This window comes from Falco naumanni, chromosome 3, assembly GCF_017639655.2.
Source record: "Falco naumanni isolate bFalNau1 chromosome 3, bFalNau1.pat, whole genome shotgun sequence".
In the NCBI taxonomy this organism is placed as follows: domain Eukaryota; kingdom Metazoa; phylum Chordata; class Aves; order Falconiformes; family Falconidae; genus Falco; species Falco naumanni.
In genome coordinates, this window is record NC_054056.1 from 13,657,922 (window position 1) to 13,675,040 (window position 17,119).

General features: G+C 42.8%; 1 protein-coding gene across 1 annotated transcript in view; it reads right to left on the reverse strand.

Annotated features, from left to right (window-relative positions):
* The window catches only part of DVL1 (dishevelled segment polarity protein 1), a 112,229-nt gene that overhangs the window by 94,590 nt on the left and 520 nt on the right, over nt 1-17,119 (reverse strand).

A 17,119-nucleotide genomic window follows, 5' to 3' on the forward strand; every position in this document is an offset into this window, starting at 1 on the left:
AAATAATAGCACAATGGAACTTCTTTACCTGCTAGATGAAAAAATTAAAGTGTTTTCTCCAACTGTTTCATTCACATGCTCACACCTATCACATCTGTGCCACCATGATAATTACGACAGTCTGAAAAAGCCTTTAGTAAATAGGAGCCGATCTGCCAAGCCTAGGAAGAGGTTCTGCCTAATACATCCCTTTCTCTGTGGCTGTCAGGAGTAGGAAAGCGAGCAAAGTGCAACAGAAGAGCTGAACCTGCCCAGCTCACAATTTGAGTGCCTGATTCACAAAGCCTAATAAAGAGAGATGACGACCTTACTCTCTTCCGTTCCCTTTGTGTGTGTAAGATACATGCAGTGCTAAGGCTGCTCCAAAAAGCATGAGCTGTAGATCTTCACGGACCCAGAGAGCAGCCACTGCCCTTCCAGCAGAATGGTTTGCTTTACATCATCCAAATATAAAAAAACATAGCTGGAAGGACTGCTGCATCTTTAAGTGCCGGCGCTCAAGGAGCATGCTCTGACCACCTCAGAAGTGATTCTTCTAAAGAAAGCTCATGTTATACCACTAGGATAACAGAATCTTGGCTCCTTTTTTCCCCTCCAAAGAAGAGATCATTTGTGTGCATACAAAATATGCAAAGCTGGGAATCAAACCTCTCTCTTTTTAACAAGTTTTACTTTAAGCCCATTATTTACTGTACCATGATCCCCTCATTCAAACAAAACCCCCCAATGCTGCCTGTCCTTAAGTTTGTTCCTTTTTGCTTAGCTGCAATACAAGTTCTTAAAAATAAGGATTGTTTTCTTACTAGGAGTTTACACTATTGCTTCACCAAACATGATGCCCATCTTGACAAAGGATCCCCCACTGCACCAACAGTAAGGAACCACGCTGTATTTGCCTTTGCATCTCTGCCCCCTTTTTACAAATGTAAATAGCAAGTGCAACTCATGCAGCAACCCACAGGACAAGGCCAAGACAGACCAACCAAAGATGTCCCCCCCCAAAAAGAACCTGTTGAGGAGATGCCTCCTAAAGCTCAGTCACTACCCTTCAACGCCCATGAGCCCCTCCTGTCCGTTCTTTTTGCACTGCCTGGTTTTAGTCACACAAACTAAAGTCAGCTTGGCACTACAAATGCAAAGCTGCCCTGCAGCAAAGGATAATTCACAGTAGCGTTATCTTCAATTCACTGGCTTACTGTTAATTTGGTCTCAACCGGAGGGTGGGGGGAGTGTTAGCAAAGACAAAAATAAGCAGATGACAAATTTGCTTATTAACCACATTGAATAAGAGATGTATTAAAAAAAAAAAAAAAACGTAAGGAGGGAGGGGGGATGAAAAGCAGGATGTGAAAGAAGCAGGAGCTGGAACAGCATGGCTAATGTCAACCATGAAATGCAACCCCTGCTGGGACAATTTGAAAGACAGAAGAGGCAGGCTTTTTAACATTAACTATTTGACCGCTTTCTTTCAGATGCATCTATCTAATATCACTAGCAACAGGATTTCCATTTACCCTGTAGGTAATTCTTACAAGCTAGAGACCCGAAACAGCACTGAACAACAAATAAACTCACTCCACACTGAAAACTGTCACTAGCTTCGCTCAAAGTTCATCAGGACACACTGTGCAAGAGTCATCGTGAAACAAGTGACACACCAAAGAGCTCTTGACAATGCTCCAGCTGCACATTCACACAGGCTCCAGGGCCATGACTTAGTTTACCTTTATTCCAAATGCTCAGAGCTCTTTGGAAAGCACATTCTGTACTGTTTCAGGATTAGTTTCTTGTACCATTGAAGCCAGTGAGGATTTCTGCATAGAGTGAAATAAGGAACTTGTCAAGCATGTCTACAAGCATTGCACTTGCTCAACAATCTCTAATGACTAAGTATCCCCACATGTTTCCCCATGACATCAGAAATCCAACCTCTCCCTTGAACTCAACAGTCTAACTAGCACCTCTAGTTAGAAACAACATGGTTGGTCCAGAATATTCCTAAATATTCATGTGTTCTGCAGCACTCCCATCTTCCTATCGCTTACTACCACTGTGCAGCTCTCTTCCTCAGTACGAGCAAAATGTAATTAGTGTCAGACACTTCTTTGCATATTTTTTTGCAAATAAAGAAAAAGTTTGTCATATATCCTTACTCCCCCCTCCCCATCTCTGAACCAGGCAAGTCTCTGGGCTCAATTAGGTTTGTTACATTTACTGTACCTTTTTTCAGTTTGGGTCTAAAACTAAAAGAGGTCATAAATTACAACGGGAAATAAACACATTTAAAAAGCAGCCCTAAAAAGTCATGCAAACCCACTCTTTTAGTAGTTCCATTCTTTCTGCATTAGCAAATCATTTTTATTTATATATATAATTTTAAGAATTCAACCACAATAGTAAATTCAACGGAAAATATTATGTGGGTACAAACAGAACAATCACTGAAGCTGGTCACTGCGAAGAACTACTACAATGACTGCCAAAAAGCAAGGGGCAGGGAGAGGAGAAAGAACCTCTCTGCTTCTCAGCAAAACAAAAGGAAAGAGAAGTCTGATAAGACACCACGCATTGGCATTAGTATAATTCTGTAAGTGCGAACTGGCAGCATTTACGCTAGTCTGCAGCCAGTGTTTTACCCTAATTTAGTAGTTTTTACAAATCAGAACCGAAACCCCAAAATAAAAGCCTCTGTTTAAGAGTTCCCTAGGCATGTAATCTTAACATGCTTTGAGTCCCCTCCAAAGGTACAACTCAGGTATAAATTAAGCTAGGCACAAGTTTAACTGTTGGTAATATCAGGGACTAGATCACTTCCTCAAGGTCAAACACAGAGTAGCTGGAAGAGGGAAAATTGAACTCAGACCTCAAAATCTCAATGCAGTGCTCCAACCCAGCTAGTCATTCTTCTCTTCACATTCCAGAGAGAAGGTGGAGAGGTCTTTTAAATATCACAGGTTTCAGATAGAAGTTAACTAACAAAATGCTTATTCTGAGACAATTTTCAAATCTATCTGTTCCTCTTAAACTTTATGTGACAAATGCTTGGTTTTAACAGCCTAACAGTTGTTAAAACACAAGCTCTCGTCCCAGCTCCCCATAGTAAACAGCTCTCCAACAGGACTTGCATGCTTACTGAGGATCTTCCAAACGCATATACTTCTAGACCTCAGAAACGCAAAAGCAAGTTAAAAAGAATTAAATAAATCAAAATCTGGAGGCTCCTTTTTAGGGCTGCTCCTCACAAATTGCTGAACAACCTCTATAGGACACTTCTTCCAAAATCAGAGGTGTCTTAAAAACAGAATTATGCAAAGCTAGCAGCTTTCCAGAGCACTGAACGGACTCCATACCTTAGTCATTACTATTAAGACTGCAAGTTGTTGTGAAAATGCCATCCTTATAGAACTTGAGGGGCCTGAAGTCTCAAGTCTTACACCTCCCATACCACAGCCCTGTCAAGTCAGCCATCAGTCACATTCCAGTTAGATACGTCAGCATCCCAGTCACATCCCCCCCATCCGAATCAGAAATTCTCATACTGATTAGACATGGTCTGCACCAATTGTATCGTTGCCAAACAAAGCCAAGAACACTGATCCTCACTTCACCTGCTTGATAAAAAAAAGAGCCAGAGTACTTTTCAAAAAGGAGGTACCTTCTTCAGAAATGATGAAACAGGTAAAAGTAAACCCGATAGCCAAATGGTCCGTAGCAAGTCAATGGCATACGGTGAAGGGGTTCTCTTACTATCCTCAAGCATTTCACTCCAATAACCGAATGGAGAATATCATGTTTTGTATGCTTTGACTATTCTTCCAAACAGTTTTCATACTTTATCTTACCAAGGCCACTGAAATAACTAAAAACAATCATTATTCCCTCAGTTACTTACATTTCACATGGAAATAAGCCACAACAGAATCACAGGGCAACTATTTAGGTCATTCCTTCCTCAAGCACTGTAAATTCCTCTGTACTTGCTCAGCAGCTTGTCTCAACTGATTAAACTCTACAGCATAAATTGGAGGACAAGCCTCCAGTAGTCTTCTCTGAGAACTGGGACCCCAAAACAACATCAGCAAAATGCCCAGTGACATCCTCCCCCTTCCCCAACACGCTCATTAAACCATGAGACAGTGCTTAATTACTTTAGAAGATGGCATTCTAGTGGCAGGCCAATCCAAACACCCTTTGCTAAAAGGCAAGCAGTAATCAGATGGAAAAAAGCAGAGCCTATACATCAAAGCTTTTCCTGCACATATGAAGTACACTTAAAATCTTCTCTTAGCCCTGATGCTGAAATGGAATTGAGGGCTAACTGAAGATCCAGAGAACTGTGTGCTCATACTGCATATCCCCACTGCTTGCTACCTCAACAGTGACATTCATTGTGGAAGAACTCACCCATCCACGTTAGTGGAGCTGACAGGAGAAAGCTGGCTCAAGCACAGACGTATTTTTTCCTGCTGTGTGTCAGCACAACAGTAAGACTCTACTTCTGAAGCAGCATTTTCAGGACCCAGCTCACTGGTCTTTATTGATTCCAAAACACAGCTCCGAAGAGGCAGCTGCATTGAACTAGCCATGACCAATCAATCCTTCAAACACATACATTCTCAGCATTCCATCTTCTCTCACCAGGCATTTTCTTGCAAAGAAAAGCTTCCAAATCTAGGGTCATTTATATACTATACGTACTTATACCCAAACTCTGGGGTTTTAAAGCTTGGAGCATCCCAAACTGTTTTCAGGAGGATTTGCAATCCTTCAAAGGGGAACTTGTGGAAGCAACTCCATCCAAACAGCTTCTGGTATCCAACAAAACCTGGACAAATATATTGATAAGAAGAGTCTGTCCGAAAGTCCATCAGAATTGACTGTTAATTGTTTCTAGGTACCAGTAAGGAGGTTGAATCTGGCCCTGTTGGGAACTACGAGCAAGACAAGCAGTAAGGAACACCTGTGTAAGCGTATTACTATGTGCGAATGGGTTTGCTTCTGAGATTTGTGAAATAATAAGCATTCAAGTGTTTGACTAAATTAGGATCTAAAAGCTCTGTGTGTCACCAGTTTCCACACGCTATATGAACTGACGCTTGGATACCGCAGCAATGGGGCCTCAGGAACAGCCCCCACTCCCATCCCCTGCTTGGCCACAGAGACACTTACTCAAGAGTTCCATGAGGAAGACCACCTGGCTCCAAAACGCGTGAGTATATTCTGTTACCGACAAACAGCTGATGAAGCAGTAGCAGCAAAATGAACAGACCCCTGAAGGACCAGATACCCGTGAAATAAAGCCCCAAGAACACAAACCAGTTCAACTCCATGGTCTGCACTTAAAAGGTGGAGATGTAAAAGGCTGGAAAATCTGTATTTTTCAGCTCAGATGGGAGTGTATTTTCACTATATTAAGTTCTCACACAAAGACACACAGAGAGGACAAAGCTATCAGACCAAAACATCCTGCAAAAATAAAGATGGTTACACATACCCTTTTCTTCCCTGTAGAAACAAGGAGGACTAAAAAACGGCTTACACATTTTCATAAGACACTGTACTTCTTCTGCTAGAAAAGACAGTTACCCATTCACAAACAGATGCAAGTTTCGGTCCAAGTAGTATCTTTCACCTCAATGTTATGATCATGTTTGGGAAAACAAGCAAAATTTAATATCTAAAAGGATCTTCTCAGGAGATAGCTGGATGCAGCTCTTAGATTTGCAGGTTTTCTGGAACGCAGACATGACCTTTTCATTTTTTCCTCCAAAACAGGATCATCTATCTGCCAATTTTTGGAGGGCGTATAAGGAGAGGAATTTTCTGTCTTGTATACTCTCAAAGTAAAAGAGGGTCATAAAACAGTGGGAGCTGCCATGAACTCGGAGGGGTGGGGGGGATATCAGATGATACCATCAACAGATGCTGCTTCCTTGAGAATCTCTCTTATGAATTTGCCTTTCTTAACACATTTTTAGGCCAATTAAGATCATGATGAGAAAGTATCTTCCAAAATACTTTACCTGGCTACTGATGGACTAAACCTAACACAGTTGTGTACCATGTAGAAGATTCTGGCATGTCTGAAGCTAACCTAAGGTATGTCTCTGTATCGTGGCGTTGCAGCACGCAGAAGTACAGGCTCACACTTACAGTCGTGCTAACATAGGCCTGATTCTTTTTCACTTCTGCTCTACCACAGGGTCTACTGTATCAGGGAAAGAACCACACCACAGCCATTCCAGAGAGTGCTTACCTGGTCCCCCTTCAAGTCAGTCTCCACAAGACTACTTTGGACTATACAGGTATGTGCTTAGAGAACTGAAGACCAAGACAGGCTGATTGTTGTTCTATTTTTTACAACTTTCATACATTTCATCAGCAGCAACATGCTCTTGAAGAGACATTTTGATTCAATTACTATTAGGCTTCCAACTGCAGTACTAGCTTTGTCAGGTAAACCAACGATGCAGACCAATTTAAAAGGAATACTGCCTACATTCACTGGTAAATCTTTGAACAGAAAAAAAATAAGGCAGCACCCCCACCCACCCCATCTTGGAACTCTTGGAAAAGCAAGACAAGACTGCATTTCTTAACACTAATAGCAAGATTTTCAGCAATGGTTTTCCTCTGACTTCACTGGAAGAAGTGTTAGACCTACCCTAAATGATTATGAAAAAACAACACATTTTGCCAGGACAAGAAAAACAGATGAGTTTAATCATCTGTCCAGATGCAGCACCCCAACCAAGTGAATAAAAGCAAGCACAGATTAAACAAACAGTAAAAGTGATATTAGAGATTGTCAGGAATGCTTTACTCCCCTTTTAATCTTCCCAATCCACCTACTCAGTGTATTTTCTCTGAAAACAGTCAGTACTTTGGAACTGGGATTGCATATATCTTGCAAAATTCATAACAAATAGCTCTACTTAAACTGAATTTACATGTGGTTTTCTCATTAGTTACATATACAGGGGTTTCAAAATGCTGGCTGCTGAAGTCCACAATACTCGAGACTACCAGAGAAGATAACTCATTTGCAGATCACACAAGGATCCCTTGTGGGCCTGTTTTAATTACTGCCATGTAACACAAGTAAAGCACATAAAGTAGCCATTTAGCAGAAAATGAGGCACCTGTTTCCCTTATAAATAACATAGCCAAAGAAAAGATGCAGTCCTGGATATTGTAAGTCATTAGCCATTAAATTGCATCAGAAGATATTTCTGCTCAGTGCAATGTAGTAGATTACTGACCTCAGCTTTAGTAAACTACAAGGAAATACTTATGCAAAAAGAATGCAAACAACTGGATAAATAGAGAGTAACCACAAAGCAGGAACAGGCTTTTTTTAAAAGTAACTATAGGACCAAGTAATATTAATCTGTCTCTGTTCAGTGCTGCATCCATTTTTATCAGAGGCCATTCACCTCACCTCCATTATTCAGTACAGTCAAGCTATCCAAAACATTCCAACAAAGGATCGCAACAGCACAGCTTGCTCCGCATAGAACAGGCCGAGTCCTGTCAGTACAAGGGCAAAGCTAGATTTCAAGGAACAAAAGATAAATTAAGTCTATCTGTAGCAGCCAAGCACTGAAAGGCCACTGCCACTTTTTTGAGCTGCCTTCTCACGTTCTCTTTGGGTGTTCCAGCATGTAGCGTTCCGCACTGCTGCAGTTAGCGTAGGTGTCAAAGCAAAAGAAACACTCAGCTTCCTGGTTCACCTCAGGACTATCTGGTGGACAAAGGACAAAGGCTGACTTTACCTCCAGTACTGGCAAAATAGATGGTCAAGTCACACAGAAATGTGTCCAGTCAAGTCATACCGAGCCATCTTCCTTTTCCCGCACGGACTGAAAACAGGAATAGAACTCTCCTAGATACTGCCTTTACTCAGTAAGTTGTCATACTTGGCACTTTGCTTCCTCTCTCTTAATTTCTTTCCAAATAAAATCCAGAAATCTCAGCATTTTAAGGAAACAAAAGCTAGACAGAATAAATTGCAATAATGCATATGTAAAGAGTTGTATTGAGTCAGCATCATTAATTGGAACAATCAGATGATTCTATTGAATTTTCCCTCCCGTAACGTGAGGCACATTAAGAGAGGTACATACCTGCTGAGACAGAGGATCAGGGTTTAATGGCTTTAAGATACTTGACCTCAACAGACTTTACATGGGACCGGGCTCCAACACTGCTGAAAATTTCAAGGATAATGCTGCTCCTTTTTAGCTTACGATAAACACAGGAAAAAAAAAAATAATCTGCCTCTGTGTTGTAGAAATTTCAAGTAAATTTAAAATAAAAAAGGCTTGCCACTTTGCAAACACCAGCTGATATGCCTAAGTTGTTTCACACAAAAGCAGGTGCAATAGAAACTTCAATCTTCCCTATTTCAAAGAGGCTGTAAACACAGCTCACTGCTGTAACTGCAAGAATCATCCCCCATATTTACCCTGGAGATCTTCAAACTGGACCAAGTAGCAATCAAAGGACAGTGGACTAGCTATTCAATCAACAGAAACATTAACAAACTGGGGCCTTGCAAAGAAATTCTAATGGCAAATCAGATCCCTACCCATCACAAGGTGTTCAAGACTGCAATGGGGTGAGTACAACATACTGCAAGTTACTTGAGGTCACAAGAATCAGCTGCATAAAGACGTTGATGGATATCCTTTCTCATGTCCACTTACAAGGAATGACAGTAGCACAGAAAGAGTGAGAATTAACCAGAACTTAAGGGGCAGGGGGTGTGGCGACAATCACCATTTCACATGGTGAATCATATGCGAAAAAGAATTTCACATGGAGATGAAGGCGGAAAAATCTACCGTTGATCATATCAAGCACAACAACAATGTATCTAATCAGCCAGATATACAGCAACCCCAACTGTTGTGGAAAAAAGAAAGAAAAGAAGTAACTTTAATTATCAGGACATCCAAATCGAAACATGTCATGATTCCTAAAGACCAGAAGAACGGGGAGCGAATTCTAGCAGTGACACCATTTACAGAAAAACCACTACTTGTGTTTCATAAACACCACCTTGTCAACCTCTCCACCTCACACTGTGGCACAACAGTTGAAATAAACGGTTGGGGCTCCCAAACGATTCTCTGAAAGTACTAATGAGAATGATAATTGGCTAGGTTGCACAGAGCCATGGTAACACCTGTCAGGCTGCATTTCCAGTGCCATCTGAAACGCACGCACGAACAAGGCTATTTTCAAAAACGCCAGACTCCTGCTTGAAGGTAAGCAGACTCCAAGTGCAGGGAGCCTGCTGTACTAATCTCAAATATACCATGGAAATCTTTATAGGCTTTCATACTGTATGTAAATTAGTTCCTTAATTCAAAATTTTAATCTATTCCACAGCTATTCATGTTCATTTCAAAGCGCTGAATGTAGATCTCCTTCTGGTGCACCTGGATCTCCTCCTGGTTGCCTGTTCACTCTCCTGTGGCATGCTAGAATGGTGATAATCTTTCAAAAATTATTAAATAAATCCCATTTAATCCAACCTACTTCACAGGCAAATTTTAATTAGAGATACAGCAAGCCCATAGATAAGTTGCTGAACTTGAATCCTATAGAGAAGGTTCATGTTTCCAACAGATACACAGTCTGTGTGTGTATTCTTAAGCCAAAACAAGTCTACCTGAGCACTAGAAAAAATAGAAAAACAAAACTGTGCATACACTATGTGGAGGCGTTCATTAAATGAACAGTAGTAAACTTGTTTTTCTAACTTGTCCCACTGCAGATCACTAGCCGCAGGAAGCAGACCAAACCTGATGTATCCCTTTAGTGTGTTTTCATAGCATTAGCTTTTAATAAATATAACATACTCCACCCTCAGAGCAGAGCAGTCCTCAGGTTCCAGCAGAAAAAGTGGTTGTTTTAAATATTTAGATTACATTACAGTTGGGACTTTAAAATAAGCAGTGACTTGTACTGTAGACAGCTATCAGGATCAGCTTGGCAGAATACGTGTAAGCTAACCTAGTGTGGTTACAAAGTATGAGCTTTGAGGTCTATTAGGCTGGTGTTCTTATACATATTTTTATTATTTGTACTACAATAGTGCTTTCTGATATCAGCAAACAGAAAAGCACCACAGTGCTAAATGCTGTAAAAACATAAGTAGTAAGACACACAGTCTCCAGAAAGTTTATAAATTCCAGCAGAGAAAATGGGAAAAACCTAAGAGAAATAAAAGCTATTCTTGTTAGGCAAACAGCTAACACAGGCCTCAATTCAGCACTACCCTTCAGTGTGTCCAAGTACTTTGTCGAGTCCAAGCCTAAGTCTGTGGCTGAATACATATTTTTTTTGCTATTTCCCAGGTCTTAATTCAGTGGTTTAACTATCCATTTTCTCCTACTAGGTAACAGTACTCCAGTACTCTCCCTTCCAGTCTTAAAATTTCTCCCTCCCTCTGAAAGCCTCTGTGCGGTTGCTGTTGATTCAGATACTCAGGCCAGCCGAGGACCTGAGTATTAGTAATTTTTTATTACTAATTAGTAATAAATTAGTAATCCCAATTTTCAGAATATTATTCCAGATTTATTTGATTAAATCAAACTGAAACTTGGCCTTCACTTTTGAGCCTCTCCACCAACAGCAGATCAAGGCTTCTGCAATGTTTCCAGCATTTAACTGTGCAACAGACCATGCCGAGCGGCATGAAAGCTGGAAAGAACCCTGACCAACCCACTGAACTGTAAAGTCAAGAGTCACCATATTCAGTTTTATTAGTGGTCTCAAAGAGCTACTAAAAATATGAGCATCTTCTCAATCTGCCTATCTGGTTTGGTTTGTTGTTTGGGTTTTTTTGAGGAAAGCCTTCATTAAAAGGCATTCTCTTCCCACTGCACTCACTGCAGGTTACACGTTCAAACCAGTGCTGTTCATGTGACAGAATTAGTTCTGCTAGAAACTGGCTCAAAAATCAGTGCAGTTCAGAGGAAGACTTAGTGACTTCACCAGGCTTTGGATAAGACCCAAACGGAGCTTCAGCACTGCCAGATACCCTACTGTAGCCTCCCAAAGCAAAGCTGGCAGCAGCAGCAGCAGAGAAGGGTCATGAATCTTAGCCATGGGCTGTAACATGCCTTGCATTCATTTTCTTGGTCAGCCGTGCTTGTTTACATCACAGGAACAACTGTCCCAGGGTGACCTGAAGACACCTTTGACTATTATGCAATCATTCCTTTCTAGCCTACAGACAGGCAAACCTGGCCAAAAAGGGTACAGGATAAAAAAAACCCAAACTTTAAAAGAAACCCATCTGTTGCTCCATCTGTTCAACCAGGCTTGCTATCCAAAAGATATTTTCAGTAAACATGCCATAGGCAATTGCAACAATCTATACCGTAAATTATGTGACTGCATTACCAGTTGAAGCCCCAACCCTTTTTGACCTTGTGTCCAAGTAACCTGCTGTCTTTTTCTCAGCCAAACTGTACCTCAGATCTCTGGATATCTACTAACTGATGAAACAGCCTGAGATAATGGAGAAAATACAGAGGGTTAACACTGAAAGGACACAAAACTTCAGGAAGTCTGCTTTCATTAGTTCTACCCTCATGGAACTACTTCGTTACTCACTCACCCCTCCTAAAAAAACCCTGTTCCCTCAATAACACTGAGAGTAAAAGAGACTAAATGGGGAGGGAGATGCATGTGGGGAAACAAGCACACAGGGGGAGATTCTACACGGATGCTTTGTAAAAATAATCTTGCTTGTATTTCAAGGCCAAAAGTTATATGGTACAACTCCTCCTATCTGCTTATCTGCCTACCCATCATCCAGGTCAGTAACGTGGACGTCGTCTTGAATTCTCCGACTGCTCTGTAGACCCTCACATCCAGCACACAAATAGGTCTTGCAGTCTGTGTAATATTTCTGACGTTTTCCGTTTATACACCTAAAATTCTTGCCAAAGCTTTCATCATAGCAGCTGCCTCACCATCCCCTTGCCTAGTTCTGATCCATACAGCCTCACTCTGTGGGTATCAATCCTTGTCACAGAGCTGCAGAGATCATTTTCCTAAACTTTTATTTTTAGTACGTGCCCCTCTGCACATTAGTCTACCAGCTCCGTATTTTCTAATGCAAATATGAATCATTTGCCTTCATTTTATTCTGTTCCAAAAAAGACAGACTCCTACCTGTAACTGACCTATATCAGCCTCTGTCACCTGCTTGTTCAGTTTTCAAACAAGTATGGAGGTAGGCATCCTTTCATGTTGCTCTTTAGTCTTGAGAGGATCTCCTTAAAAACACCAGCAAAAATACCTCATTAAAATCTTTGTTGCAATAACTACCAAAAAAAAAAAAAAAAAATAGAACCCCAAAACCAAAACTAGGCTCTTACTACTACACAGCAGAGTCCAGCTAAAAGGCAGACTCCTACCTGCAAGGCACTTTGGTCCAGTATGCTGCCTTATCCCTGAATAACTATGGAAACAGTTTTCCAAGCACAGAACTCAGCCCAAAAACCTTCTCTTGAGCTTGGCTAGCTCAGAGTCTAGAACTCTGTGGCACCTGATTGACAGAGAAGAGGCAGAAATAAGGCTTCCACATTTTCGCCCAATGTTCCTTTCCTTGCTGGATTTTTACAACAGCTTTCATAGTTACATTTAATCAGCGTGGAATTCTGCAAATATAACACACAAATCAACATTCTGTTTTCCAAATTATCTACATCCAGTGTCCAAATGGCACTTCAAGCATCAATCATCTAAGCTTTATTGATTAACAGGCAACTCCTACTTTCACTTGTCTCCATAAAAAATATTTTGACGTGTTTTTTTTTAGTATCTGGTCTCTAAAAGCTTTCCCAATTATTACATTTTTCTGAATCCCCACAGCTAGACACTAGTCAACTAAGACTCCTGTTTCTCAGTCAGGGCAAGGCTGAAAACAGAGACAATACCTTGCCTCTATGAGAAAAGACACAAAATAGTGCTTCTCATGTTCCTCTTCTATCAAAAATTGCCCCACTCAGCTCATAATCCCAATCCCAAACTGGATTCCTACTGCTTTAAATCACAATTACTTGTTAGTTTTCAACACATCAAGTATCCAAGAAAATCAATTTATGTGCAAGAAACAGCTGCACCTAAAAGTGCGGTTCCAAAGGAAGTTCTTTTGCTGATACCAAAGGAATGCCTGAAAAGCCACTCCTCAAAGTACTCCCTAAAGAAGTACAATCAAAAGAATATTAGTTCACACAATGGAAAGAATGAGGACTTGAACCTCACCCAGAAGGATGGCAGAACAGACACACTCTGGTATTCGATGGGGAAAGATTGCAGAGCCGAAGATCGGCTTGCTCTTCCCATCCTGCAGCACGGCAAGGCACCCGCAGCACCAGCTCCTGCCCCAGTGATATTTGTTCCCTGAACAGCGCAAAGGAAGCCAGAACAACGCAGGAGAGAGCATATTTATCCACGTGAGCATTCATACAGACCATTTATTTGGTACAGTTCCTCCTCTGCATCTCTCCTGCTATAACCATGTCGCAGCACAGCATCCTATACTGATCAGAGATGAAACAGTAGCAGGGAGTCTCAAAGCAGGTTACTGTACAGCAAAATTAAAACACATAACTTATGGGAACACCTGGATTCATACACATATAATTTTGTATTTTTGGCATTTTATGACAGTGTTTTTACAGGAAAACCTACAGAAATACCAAATATTTAAGAGCAGACAGGTAGGAATTCCTCTTTTAGGGCTTGCCATGCAGATTCATTATGAATCATTTGGACCCAACAGTTTATGCAACTGTCAGAGGCCCAGTCACGAGAGCCCAGACATCACAAACCATAGCTTTATTTTCTGATGTATTCATTGCCATTTGTCAATCATCGAAGAATCAACAAAACTGCATTATACATTATTGCAAGGTCCTGTGTGGCTGTAACCTTAGAATTAACAATTCCAGTGATCAGAAGTGACGTCTGAGCTCTTCCCCTGGAAAGAATCCGTCGCTGTAAGCAACTAAGCAAGCTGACGACACAGCTCCTTGTCTATAAAACACATATCACAAATATCACCTTTTCTAGATTTCATTGCTGGCGGATACTATCACATAAATGAGTCTGATCCTGTAATGTCCCTGCTTAATTTCCCACTGATTAGAATAAAAACAGAAGCTACACAGCACTTCCAAGGGCTGCATCTTAAAGTCAGAGCACAGTTAGGCATCCTGCATCTGGGAAACAACATCAGATCTACAGACAGAGTCAGTAGAAAAGCCTGGGCTTTCACAATAAAGACAGATCCACCCCATCAAGAGTCAGTCCAGAAGTCACCCTTGAGAATGACACGGCACAGGGAAAAGTGTTTTTAAATCAAAGTAACGCTGCCAGGAAATTCAAGATGAACGTTCCACATTGTATCTATTTTCCACAGCTTTAGTGATAATGTAACATGGAGACTAAAAGGCAGAGTAACAAACTAAACTGTAACAGAAGTTCAGGAGGGTATACACCATCCCCACAGCTTTCCTCTCCTGCCACTTCCCAGAAGCAAAGCTGAAAGCAGGCTGGTAACCCAACACAGGTACACAAAGCATGTAACTGCTTAATTTCATAACACAGCTCGATATGGCTTCAACCCATATTCCATTCCAACCCTTAGCAACTCTATCTTTCATGCTTGGAAACAATTCAACACATCCACTGTTTCTGAACACAATTATTTATTACATTATCTCAGGATCCAGGAAAGGCTGCGCCTTAATTACAACAACATGTGCAGTATTGCGAAGTCAGTTCCCGATCACTGGCTTCTCAAGAAGGCTCCACTTCTCCAGGAAAACATTTGCTTTCCTAACACAAGAAGTACTTTTCACTCCACATTGGGATTTACAAACCGCCCTGCCAAGTAGCAGTCACCATGCCAGATCACAGCTCCGCACAGCCATTCAGCAGCAATATGAAGAACAGAAGACCAGAACTGCACAACACTACATTTAAAACCAAAATGTTACTGTAGTTGAAGCCTAAGTACCACTTACAGAACACACAGAAAAGAATTTCTTTGGAGGACGTTTTCAGGCACCGAAGGTAGAAATTAGATACACAATTTTGTTCTGGTTAGTGGCAACTGCATCTATAATTACCTATTCACAACAACAATAAAAAAAAAAGTCAGCTTGAAGACAAGATGATGAAAATAGCCCAAATTTACTATTAACACTTGCTAAGACAGTCAAGATTCATGTAAGTTATCTTCTACTTTTCTTCTGCTTTTCTTCTAATTCTCTATTTTTCACAAGTATTTAGGATTCAGAGGGGAACATAAATCTGGTTGACCAACAAAAGCAAACAATAATCTGACTGACAGCTTACTGCCTTGCAAGAGTCACCATCTATAGAGTCACTTTAGCTGTCTCAAGACAATGGACCAGCACCCTAACGGATTCAGCAGTTTATTTGAGACTGTTGTTTAAATGAGAGACAGCATTTACAGGTCCTAATCCTCATCACCCACTTGCAGCCCTTCATCTTCCATCATCTCCATTCCCAAGACAACACAAGAACAACAGACAATTTGCACCCCGGTTTCCAGGTTAACGAGAGGGTCAGCTGTAGGGCTGACGTTACTAACTCTGTTACCTGGTCAAAGAACAGCCCAAGCACGTTGAAGATCTTCCTAGTACGTTCAACATGCCTCAGCACAGTTTACATTTTTCTAGCGCTATGTTTCTGTAGCAGTGGGAATGAACACATACACTGTCCCAACAAACCCAACATCTTTTATCGAGGTTGCACCACAAAAACTGAAGAGCTTGAATTTATACGACACCCGCAGCAGGGTTTGCGTCCCTGCCACTTGAGGGTGAAGGAGAGAAATTTATGCACAGACGATTTCAAAGACCTTATTTTGAAAACAAACAGTTTGTATAGCTGTTTCCCCCCAAAATGTTTTCACAATCCAGACAAACAAGAAGCCAAGACATGAACAGTCCTACAGTAACACGCCAATACTAACAACTCACCACATAAGAAATACGTGTCAACAAACAATATCCACATTCCACCAGGGATAAAAACACAATTAACATTAAAAGCTTCGGGTCTCCCGGATAAAAAAAGAGGCTACACAATGTGTATGAGGATGCTGGGGGTGACTGATCTCACCAAACATCATCCAGGGCGTTATTTTAGAGTCAGGTCCAGATTAGTTTCCCACAAACCTGCTCTCTTTTGTACCAGCAAGGTATTTAAATACCTTTAGTATAATATATTTATTTACAAGTTATTTAAAAACTGTCTTGCCAGCGACAGATGTGCGTACAAAGGCGAGCGATCTCCTACAAAAGGACTAAGACATTTGGAAAGTTGCAAAGCGTCGAGGGGGCGGGGGTGGGGGGGTTATTGGGTGATTTTATTACGGCTGTAAATAAACCCGGTGGCAGGCTGAGCGGGACCGGAGGGACATCAGATCCCCCCAGCTGCAGCCTGGAGGGGCCGCAGCGGCGCTGGCAGCCTGCCCCGCACCGGGAACCCCCCCTGCCCCGCAGCGGGAAGCCCGCACCGGGACCCCCCCGCCCCGCAGCGGGAAGCCCGAGCGCTTCCATGGAGGAAGCCGCCGCTCCCAGCGCTGCGCCTCGCGGGCCGCCCGCAGCCTGCCCCGCCGGGGGCCGGGGCTCCTGACAGCTGCGGCCGCCGCTCACACGGCCCGGCCCCCAGGCTGCGGCCCGGCCCCGCCGGCCGAGGGGCCTCCGCGCTCGGCGGGGCTGCCAGCCCCCGGGGCGGCCGGGCGGGCCGCGGGGCAGGGCCCGACCCCTCAGCCGGCGCCGGCCGGGCCGCCATGTTAGCGGCGGCGGCACTCGCGGCTTCCCCCGGGTGCCGGCGGGGCCTAGCGCCGGGCGGGCGAGGGCCGCACCCGGGCCGCCGCCGAGCCCCCCCCAGCCCGGGCGAGGCAGCGCCCGCCGCCGCGGCCCGGCAGGTGCGTCCCGCCCGGGGCTGAGCGCCCTCCCCTCGGCTGTCAGCGGGCAGGGGCGCGGGGAGGGGAGGAGGGCCGGGCCCGCCGCCCCCCGCCCCGGCAGGCGGCCCCGCCGCCCGCCCCGCTCAC